This window comes from Lemur catta, chromosome 4, assembly GCF_020740605.2.
Source record: "Lemur catta isolate mLemCat1 chromosome 4, mLemCat1.pri, whole genome shotgun sequence".
Lineage (NCBI taxonomy): Eukaryota > Metazoa > Chordata > Mammalia > Primates > Lemuridae > Lemur > Lemur catta.
In genome coordinates this window covers 64,754,733-64,766,581 of record NC_059131.1, presented here as the reverse complement: position 1 = coordinate 64,766,581, position 11,849 = coordinate 64,754,733, and the positions used below count along the sequence as shown (strand labels likewise).

At 32.7% G+C, this 11,849-nt stretch overlaps 1 non-coding gene across 1 annotated transcript; it reads left to right on the top strand.

Moving 5' to 3' along the window:
* Positions 1 to 7,098: 7,098 nt before the first annotated feature.
* Positions 7,099 to 7,205, top strand: LOC123637547. The gene has a single exon (XR_006734916.1). It is a non-coding gene; the product is annotated as a U6 spliceosomal RNA (small nuclear RNA).
* Positions 7,206 to 11,849: the final 4,644 nt, after the last annotated feature.

Below are 11,849 nucleotides of genomic sequence, written 5' to 3'. Positions count from 1 at the left end.
CGCATTATGTTTGTCAATATTCCACTTTCTGAGCTAATATGAGAATATGTCCTTACTTTGTCTTGCTCTGATTTCATTGTTCCAATGTCAGCTCACATTTCCTATCTTGGTACTCATGAGTTTGTCTTATTCTGTCTCATTTTCATTTGCCTAGAATTGCCTTTGAGTCATATTTATTGACAATAATTAATCTGGGGTATGAATAAGGTGACAGTAAACTGTCCAGGAGATTTTTATATATCAGAGATTACTGATTGAGGACGCTTTGTGTATAGGGAGGGAGAAAGCTCTGAATTCAGTAAAGTTACTCTATCATTGAATCTAGTAAAGATACCTGTCCCCCTACTAATAACTAAAAGGAATTAATTTCCCATTTATAGTATAGCAAGAAAAAGTGGCTTTATGTGCAGAGTATGTTTTGTTCCATGTAATACTAATATTATTTTAATTACATTATGGACCATTAGCTAAGGAGTCTTTTTGAGTTTAAGAGTTTCAGATTAATGGAAATAAAAATAAATCTATAAATCCTGTCCTGGTAGAGCTTACAACATTAACAGATATATTTTAAAATGGATTCGGTGATTAACCTGAACTTACAAAATACAGCAAAGTTTTCCGATCTGCAGAAATTTTAATTTATACATTTGCTTCAGGAACCATCTGAGGTAAACAACCTAGCAATAGACTCTGAGTGTAGGGTGTCCCAAGTTCTCACCATAACATGACGGCAGCATCTCAATATTCATAATGAATGATATGATTTTCAGTAATACACTGAAGAAGATTATTTTGATAGCTATGAACTTCATCAGGAAAATTTTATCAAGTATTTTATTCATTCAGTTTAGAATTATGAGTTGACACTCTAGGTGAGTCAAAATACAGAAGAGCACATGACATTATTGCAGAATGAAAGGTTATGTTTTATTTAGAAAAGCCCCAATGAACTCAAATGTAATGGTGTCAAAACTGAAAGAAAATTACCCTATTAGAGTGATTTATGATAATTACAGCAATTAAATTGTTTTTAAATGAGGCTGTTGGGGGTTCATAGTCAGTGTCTTTTCTAATTTTAGAGATTTATGAAGGAGAAAATTAATGTAGCAAGTGAAGAATCAAAATTTCCTACATATGTCTCAGGTTTCCCACGTATATACAAATTTGGGAGTGGAAAATTTGTACAAGAGTGAAATATTTTTAGATTTCAAAAAAGATCAAAAATAAGATAATGATTGCTTTATTTAAGGATATGTATAAGTCAAGTGACTTTTATGCATGGAAATTTTCTATCTTCTCTGCCTAAGTTTGAATAACAGCCATCTCAACCAATCTCAATGAAGAAAGACAGACAGACATTGGCATATTATTTAAAAAACACATTGTGTTTTATCTTGGAAAGCATGTGAAATTAAAAAAAAAGACAGGTGTATTATTGTCCCCACTGTGTGTGTGTGTGTGTGTGTGTGTGTGTGTGTGTGTGTGTGTGTATAACTGAAAGATCTATGAATTTGAGATATTTTGATAAGATTGACATTAAAAAGCAGTTTTTATTAACTTGATATATTTAGAAAAGCAGAGGTACCTTTGGAATCTTTGAATATCATTTTTTGAAAAAGCATCACAAAATCTTAAATCTGAGATTTGAAATGAAATTTTTGCTAAAATAATAATTTTCTAGTTGTTGGTGGGAATTAAATATTGATGATGCTAACTGAGATAGACACCAAACACAATAACACACCCATTAGTTTCTAACTTCACTCTTATGAAAAGATATACCATTATTCTTCAATTGATAGGCTATTTTATTTCTTATGAAAGGTGAAAAATATAAAGACAAAACAAAACAGGAAACTAAACAAACAACATTTCTGCTTTTAAATATTCAGTTTTTCAAGATTTTATCCACTCTTTTTAATCTTTTCTATCAACATCAAATTGCACATCCTAAAATAATGCAATAGCTTAGTAACTTGCATCTTTGCCTCATGTCACTTTCTCCTTAATCCATCCTCAATATGGCTTTCCAAATAATTTTTCTGAAATGATATTTGGAGTATATTAGTTTCATGGTTAAGTAATTTAAAAATTCTTATTGCTGATAGAATAAAACTAAACTTTTTGCATGGATTAATTGTTTTTTAATGAACGAATCAACGTCTGCTTACTTCACTATTTTCACCTCTTGCCATTAGTGATTTTCAATTAATGGTTCCCATACTCCCTAGTACTTTGTTACCCACCCTTATACTGTCTTTCCTATTTTGAGGTCCTGCTTATTCTTCAGGGTCTTCCTTTTCAACTCCTTTAATATCCCTGTTTCAGTTATCAACTCCTCTTGTGATAACACAGCACGTTTTTTGTTGTTTTCTTTCAAGGTTGTTTTTTTTTTCCAGGTATAATAGAACTTCACATTTCTAAAGGGTTTTACAGCTGTCTCTCTCCCCATGTAGTTTGAGTACTCGTCAAGGTCAATGATTGTGATTTCTCTCATCACTGTGTTACTATTAGGTGGCATAATGATTGGCTTTAATAGGTGTTTAATAAATGTGAAATGAATTAATTAATCTTCACTGGTAGCACACTTAAACTCTCTTGCTAAAGTCTTATAAAATCATTGCCTCCTAAACTTATATAAAATTAAAAAAAAAACTTTAATAAATGTCAAAATATATTTTATGTAATTATTTGTATTGCAATTAAAAAATTGGCTGCCTTTTGTTACATTATGTTTTGGTAACATTCTCATAAGTCACCAGGGAAAACAACAAAAATAAAAATACATTCATCCCTATGTTGCAAAGCTGTTCATCTTTATTACTATTTTCTATTTGAAAACATACATTTTTTTATAATAAGAAGAGGAATACATGAAATTGGCCAGACATTTCCAATATGGACAATATAATTTGAAATAAAATTATACTTTTTCCTCTCTTCAAACTTTTTTTGCATTACCTGAGAGTAGCAAAAAAATCTACATTTCCATTTCCTATTTGCAGTTATTCATCTAATATCAAATATTACACATATATATGTTTGTTAATTTATCATTCTCAATCTGATATGCATTCTTCCTGAGATGCAAAATGAGAAATTTAAGTAAATATTAGAACATTTATAGTTTATTCTTAGCAATTGTTATTTTTGTACCCTCTATTATTTTCAATATGCACAAATTTACAAATACCACTAATGATACAAAACTACAAAAATTTTAGTCACTGTTAAAATAATTAGTGCAATTGGTTCTGTAGAGAAAGTATATGATCCTTAATTATTAAACTTGTACCTTCTAAAAGAAGGTGTTCATGGTATACATATATCACATTTTACTAATCCACTCATGTATTTATGGGCATTTGGGTTGTTTCCACATCTTTGCAATTGTGAATTGTGCTGCTATAAACATTCAGGTGCAGGTGTCTTTTTTATAGAATGATTTTTGTTCTTTTGGGTAGATGCCCAATAATGAGATATAAGAAATAATGGTGACATAGAATCTCTTTTGTTCTCCTGGAGAGAGTTGGAACCCATTCTATTAAGTGAAGTATCCCAAGAATGGAAAAATAAGCACCACAGGTACTCACCAGCAAATTGGTTTCCCTGATCATCACCTAAGTGCACATTTGGAAATAACACCAATTGGGTGTCGGACATATGTGGGGGGTGGGGGGAATGGATGGGTGTATACCCACATAATGAGTGCGATGCGCACTGTCTGGGGAATGGAAATGCTTGAAGCTCTGACTCGGGGGGATGGGGGGACATGGGCAATATACAAAACCTGAACTTTTGTACCCCCATAACAAGCTGAAATAAAAAAAAATTAAAAAAAGGTGTTCTAATATATACTCTATTTTCATATTTAAATGGTCAAAATTTTTCTATATTTTAACTTGTTTCATACTTGGACAACATTTCTTTTTTTGTACTTTCTTGTTGCAATTGTGTTTCTTCCCTGAAGTGAGTATGTGTATGGATGTATATGTTTGTTTGTGTCTATTTTTTTCATATTGAGCGATAAAACCTTTTCTCAACATCCCACTTGTTTGCCACTTTATCTCACTCACAATAGAGAATTGACCTGGATTGATCTAACATGAGGATGTTGCATAAGTCCATCAACTATGGTAGACAAAGCTTTCAGTGCCAAACACAGCAAGGTAACTTTGGACACAGTTCGATTTTCCATACTTTTCTTCCAGCTGCTCAGTGAGTCACCTCTTATAAGAATGGTCTTGGGAATCCTTTTTCCAGGAATTGAAGTGAACACTTTCTTGCATATTATTCAGTTCTCTACTTGTGGAAGTTCTCTGGTTTGGCTATCCCTAGAAGTACACTGGTAAAACCTAAATCTGGCCGGGTAAATTTGCCTAGGTTATGCAATGAATGGGAAGTTACCCTGAAATGCACCTGCACTCCTCTGAGTTCTAGGTTAATGTCAGGGACAAATAAAATGTGTTCCCTTGAATTTCTTTTGAGAATCTTAAGAATAAGAGAATAAGTTGGAGATGATCAAATTTGGGTACATAATCTTCTCATTTATCCAGCAACCAACAAATATCTTTCTGAATTCCATTTTGTCAAATTATAACATATCTTGTACATATGAAATACATTTAGCCACCACTCTAACTGCCATAGCAATTTGTATTCATTTTGAAAAAATACTTTTACTTTGCAAGTCTCATTTGGTGTCATTATTTTCTGACATAAAACATTATTGGAAACACATTTTAGGTATAACATACATCTGTCAGAGAAAATAGAAGAAAAGTGTGTATATAGAGTTATATACAGGTATAAAAACATATATGTATATTGTATTAATAAAGGAGACTTCAATAAATGCAAGCTAAAAAGATTGACAGATTTGAAGAAATGTGGATCTCAGAGAATACCAGTAAAGCGAACAAAAGAAACTGGAGGAAGACAGAATAATTATAACACAAAATCCTCTGCTAATTATATTTCTACCATTACAGCTTACCTTAACTTTAATATCTTTTATTCCTCTACTCACTTTGGAAAATCAAGAATCTTGAAATTTTGATTTAAGAATTCAAGTACTAAATTAGATAGGAGATAGAAATAAAATGGGTTTTGAAACAAAACAAAATGCTATCCAATATTATAAAGACTTTTATCCCCTCTTATTGATGATACCACAGTTTTCCAAAACTAACACCAACCCTTTTAATCAGAAGTGAATAAAGTACATGTCTATATATGCATGTGTGTTTGCTTTTCTGTGTGTGTTAAATACAAGTGTCATTTGCCTTGAATAGGGAAAATAGATAAAAAATAATCATCAGGAGATGCAAATCAAAACGACAATGAGATATCACCTTGCACCTGTTAAAATAGTTATTATAAAAAAAGATAACAAGTATTGGTGAGTTTGTGGTGAAACTGGAACCCTATACGCTCTTGGTGGGAATGTAAAATGGTGCAGCTGCTATGGAAAAAAGTATGGAGGTTCTTCAAAAACATTAAAGTAAAACCACTATGATACAGAAATTCTACTTTTGAGTGTATATCCAAAATATTGAATTCAGTAGCTTTTTTTTTTTTTGAGACACTAGCATGTTCTATCACCCAGGCTAGAATGCAGTAGCATGATCATAGCTCACTGTAACCTTGAACTTCTAGACTCAAGCAATCCTACTGCCTGAGACTCCTTAGTAGCTGGGACTACAGGTGTGCGCCACTACATCCGGCTAATTTTTTTTTTTTTTTGTAAAGACAGGGTCTAATTACTTTGCCCAGGTTGGTCTTGAATTCCCCACCTCAAGCAATCTTCCCACCTTGGCCTCCAAAAGTGCTGAGATGACAGGTGTGAGCCACTTGCTCAGCCAAAATTAGGATCTTGGAAAGATATCTGCACTCCCATGTTTATTATATCATTATTCATAATAGTCAAGATATGGAAACAATCCATCAACAGAAAAATGGATTAAAAATGCAGTAACATTATATAAAGTATTAATCAGCCTTAAACAAATAAGGAAGACATTATACTAAGTGAAATAAGCCAGTCATGGAAGGACAAATATATATAAAAATATCTAAAATAATCACACTTGTAGAAGCAGAAAATAGAATGGTGATCGCCAGGCAGAAATAGAAAATGGTGAACTCTTCATTGGGTATGTAATTGTAGTTATACAAGTTGAATAAATTCTGGAGATCCGCTGTACACAAAGTGCTTATAGTTAACAATACAGTACTGTGCATTCAAAATTTTAAGAGGCCAGATCTGTATTTTGTATTCTTACCACAAATAAAATACAATTAAAATTAAATAAAAGTAAGGAGATATAGGAAAACCTCTGGAAGTGATAGATATGTTTATTACATTAATTGTGGCAGTATCATAGCTACATGCGCAAGTACAAAGCCATCTAATTGTATACATTAAATATATGTGGTTATTTGTATATCAGTAATATTTCTATAAAGCTAAAATATTAAATAAATGTAAAAAAGTGGACCATTAATGAGAACTTTAGTACCAGCCAAGATAGATCCATTTCACTTCAAGTTTTCTTTCTTACTGATTGCAATTAAAATCTGTTAACAGATTACAAAAATAAACTCCCAAAGTACTCTGAAAAGTAATAATAGCAGGTAATTGGTAGTAACGGAAGTGAAACTTGAGGAAACACCCATGCAGTGATGGTGAGATGTTCTTTTCCTCCTCCTTTTCCCCAAGTCTTGATTCAATAGTGGGTTGAACCAGGGAATTGTATAGCAGACATGGACATTAAAATCTCCAAGATAGTCTATATATTTTTTTCTAGTCAGAGAACTGAGAAAGAAAAATCTGCAAGCCAAAGAGCATAGAAGAGTCATTATCTTTTTGGTGTTTTGTGTTTTTTTTCTATTTTTGTTTTCTTGTATCCTTGCCCAAAACCCAAAACAATGCTGTCATGGAGGACTAGGCACCCAAAACTTTTTAAAAAACCTATCTCAGTAAGTAGACAAAAAAAAAAAAAAATTAAAAAGAAAAGAAAAACTTGTATGAAGAGAATTCCCAGATTTCTTTCCCTTTCTTTTGTCTGGGAAGATTAGCTCAAGAGTTGGCCATTAGTGCTCACTTCAGCAACACATATACTAAAATTGGAACGATACAGAGAAGATTAGCATGGCCCCTGTGCAAGAATGACACGCAAATTCGTGAAGCGTTCCATATTTTTGAGGGAGTTGAAACCCATTCTACTAAGTGAAGTATCCCAAGAATGGAAAAATAAGCACCACATGTACTCACCAGCAAACTGGTTTCCCTGATCATCACCTAAGTGCACATTTGGAAATAACACCAATTGGATGTCGGACAGATGTGGGAGGTGGGGGTGGGGATGGGTGTATACCTACATAATGAGTGCGATGCGCACTGTCTGGGGAATGGACACGCTTGAAGTTCTGATGGGAGGGGGGCATGGGCAATATACATAACCTAAACTTTTGCACCCCCATAATAAGCTGAAATTTAAAAAAAAAGAGTTGGTCATTACACAGTTGTGTACAAAGGCTAACACTCTAAAAGAACCCCATCACTCTAGCCAGAGGAGACAGGAAAAGGGTCTGTGGGGACAGAGAGAGAAAAGCTAAATAAATCAATCTCCTAACTCTGCATATGAACCAACACCTTTCCTCCAAGCACTGAAAATGTAGGATATACCCAAAATATTTTACTAAAGGCTTTGATAATTGAATTACAACACAAACAACTGCCCAAGTCCAAGAATGAACCCTAGTGAAATATAGAAAGGACAGATCTAAAAAATATAACAAAGGAGTTGATAACTGAAGTGACATTGTAATCTATCACCCACAGTAAATGAGACAGAATTTGCAGCATGAAGTTTACTAGATTGATTGCTTCTTAAAACAAACAAAGGAAAATAAAATCAACATTCTCCAGAGGATTTTAATAGAACCAGAATTTTAAAACATAATATTCATATTATCCATTATTCAACCCAAAATTACTTGGCACATCAACAACCAGGATATCCAAACAATTCAAAAAGGAGCAGACAGTTAATAGCTCACAAACCAGACATGACCCAGATACTGAAATTATTAAACAAATACATTAAAATATTTATTATTATCATCTTCCAAGAGATAAAAGTAAATGCTCTTGAAATAAAAAATATATATAGATGTTATCAGCAGAGAAATAGAAACTAAATATCTAGATAAATGAATAGACTTTTTCTCCAATAAAGTCATTTACAATATGTATGCAAATATTTGCCATTATTTTATAATACAAATAGATATAATATATATGACAACTGAAATATAAACTGGAGGATCAAGGAATCTATATACTATAGTTATAATTCTTCAGTGTTTTACCTGATAAATTATATAGTTTAAGTAGAATGTAAAAAGTTAGGACAATCTCTAAAATCATATTTAAAAAAAATGGAAATCCAATAGATAAATTAAAGTAGAATATTAAAATGAAATACAAATTATCCTAAAGAAGATATGAAACCAAAAATAGAAGAATAAAAAGTAAATGAAATAAAGAGGAAAATAAAAAATGGTGGACTTAAATCTACCATATTAATAACTAAATTTAGGGTAAGTTGTCTAAATATACTAATTAAGAGATTTTAAAATTAGATTTTTAAAGAAAAGCAAGATAAGACTATACTCAGTTTATAAGAAACTCATTTTAACTACAATGATATAGTAAAATTAAAATTAAAAGAGAAATGAAAATGGAAAGCATATGCTATGAAAAAGTAATTTATAAAACAAATTTCAGTGCCCTGTTTATAACATTGAAAGTAGTTATCAGAACAAGGATGGTGATCAGGGCTAAAGGTAGCATTATACCATGCCGAATATAAAATGCCAATTCGCCAGTCATTCTTAATGTGTATACACCTAACAACAAAGCTATTAATACAAAATACTTTAGGCAAAACTGATAGAACTGCAAGAAGAAATAGATAAATCCATAGTTTTACTTGGAGAATTTAACACTCTTCTCTTAGCTATCTATACAGAAAATCAACAAGAATATAAAGATTGAAAAAATACTATCAACCAACTTCACAAAGCTGACATTTATGAAATACTGAACCCAACAACAGGACAAGATATATTCTTAAGTGCACATGAAATATTCACTAAGATCACATTTTGAGCAACAACCACAAGCCTTTGGAATCTTAATATAATTAAAATAATACAAAAATATATTCTCTGACTGTAACTTAATTAAATTAGGGACCAATAATAAAACAGATCTAGAAGAGTCCCAAATATTTGGAAATAAATAATTCAAGACAAAGTTCTGATTCCAAAATGGAGGCATAGAATCTAGTCCAGCAACAACCCAGAGCTTGGGTATGAGGATGAGATAGTACCCTGGACCACAGAGACGTGAAAAACTCCAAGCAGATGTTAGGAGAATCAAATTTCCAGATCCATGACACTCCTCCCCACCCTAATTCTGCCGGGCACCAAACGTGCAGAAAATCTACCCCAAACTTATGGTTTCTATAATGGAAAAAGTTAAATTGAGGGAGTCAACCATCTTCCCCACCTTCTTGGGTTCCCTGGCAGGACATCTGTCCTTGCCTTAACTCCATAGGTAGCAACATGCTTGAAGGGAGAAATATCCACGAGGCAGAGACAAACAGAGTGGTGTACAGTGGCTACAAAAAAAACCCAAACAAACAAACAAACAAAAAAACTAGGAATCAATCTAACCAAAGTATATTTCAGCTTCTGATGGGGGTACAAAAGTTTAGGTTATGTATATTGCCCATACCGCACCCCCGCCCCCAGTCAGAGCTTCAAGCGTGTCCATTCCCCAGACAGTGCGCATCGAAAAACCCCAAACAAACAAACAAACAAACAAAAAGAAACGAAAAGAAAATAAATTTAAGAAAACAAACCGCTGAACAAATGAGCAAAGAAAAATATATGATTGGCAAATCAGGGCAAGAAAAGGTGGTTTTGTTCAGCGCTACCAGTCCTTGGTAAAATGCAAGTAAAATCCACGGGAAGATATACATACACACTTAATAGAATTGACCAAATGAAAACCTCACAATACCAAATCAAACTCTGGTTAGAATGTGGAATTGCTGGGACTTTCTCATGCTTTGCAAGTGGGATTGCAAAATAGTACAGGCTCTCAAGAAAACAATGTGGCACTTTGTAACACGTTTACCATATGAACAGTCATAGGTATTTACCAACATGAAATGAATTCCATATTCACACAAAAACCGGTACACGAACACTCAAAGCAGCTTAATTTATAACCATAAAGAAGAAAACCACCCAAACGTCTTTCAAGTAGATGGATAAACAAACTGTGGCACATCCATACGCTGAAATACAACTCAAAAATAAAAAGAACACAAGAAGATATTGTGATGAATACTTTTGGAGGTGATGGAACTGCTCTGAATTTTTATTGTGATAGTGGTTACAAACTTTATATAGTTTTCAAAACTCAGACTTACACATCTAAAAAAGTGTATAAAATAGATTCAAAAGATGGAAAAGTAACAATGTAAAATAGTGATTTATAATTAATATAGCTATGCTTTTAAAAATAAATAGATGTATTGAAACAATATAGTTGGACCTGAATCAAAGGAATTAGAGAAGAGATTTTTGAAATGGAACTACAGAATAAAAATAGATCATCCTATCTCCTCCCAAACCCCACTAAAGTGTAGACAGCAATGGGGAACATGAAAGGTGAACAATGTAATTAATGATTCTGCCTTGAAAAAGTATCAAAGAAGAGAGTACAGTATCTGATCATTGGAAAAGATTGACCAAAACTGGATTCTTTCACATGTATGAGAAAGTTAAGGCACAGAAAAAAGCATAAGAATCAGCATCCTGATTCTGCATTAGACTCGAGGCAACAGCAAGGTAAATTTCTCTCCGTGTTTACATGTTTAAAATTTTTATGTGTGTATATGTACATATACTGGATAAACCTACATTGACACATCATTATCACTCCTAGTCCACAATTTGCATTAAGATTTACTCTTGGTGTTGTACATTCTATGGGTACTGACAAGTGAATGATGACATGTATCTACTATTATAGTATCACGCAGAATAGGTTCACTACCCTAAAAATCCTCTCTATTCCACCTATTCAATCTCCCTCACCCTCTCAAATACCTGGAGAGCACTGGTCTTTTTACTATTAAATATCTCCAGTTTTACCTTTTCAAGATTGTCATATAGTTGGAATTATACATAATGTGACCTTTTAGCTTATTTCACAAGTAATATGAATTTTCAGTTTTTCCCATGTGTTTTCTTGGTTAGATAACTCATTCGTTTTTAGCAATGAATACCATTCCATTGTCTGGATGAGAGTTTATTTATTCATTCACATACTGAAGGACATCTTGGTTGCTTCCAAGTTTTGGCAGTTATAAATAAATCTGCTGTAAACATCCATGTGTAGGATATTTGTGGGACATAAGTTTTCAACACTTTTGGGTAAATAACAAGGAGAGCAATTGTTAGATCTTTATGGTAAGAGTATGTTTAGTTTTGTAAGAAACTGTCAAACTGTCTTCCAAAATGGATATGCTATTTCTCATTTCCATGAGCAATTAATGAGAGTTAATGTTGCTCCACATCCTTATTTGGTGTTGTCAGGGTTTTGGGTTTTGGCTGTTCTAATAGGAATTTAATGGTATCTTATTGCTGTTTTGATTTGCAATTCTTGAATGACATATGGTGTTGAGCATCTTTTTTATTTGCATATTTGTCATCAGTAACTCTTCTTTGGCAAGATGTCTCTTAGATTTTTTTGCCCATTTTTA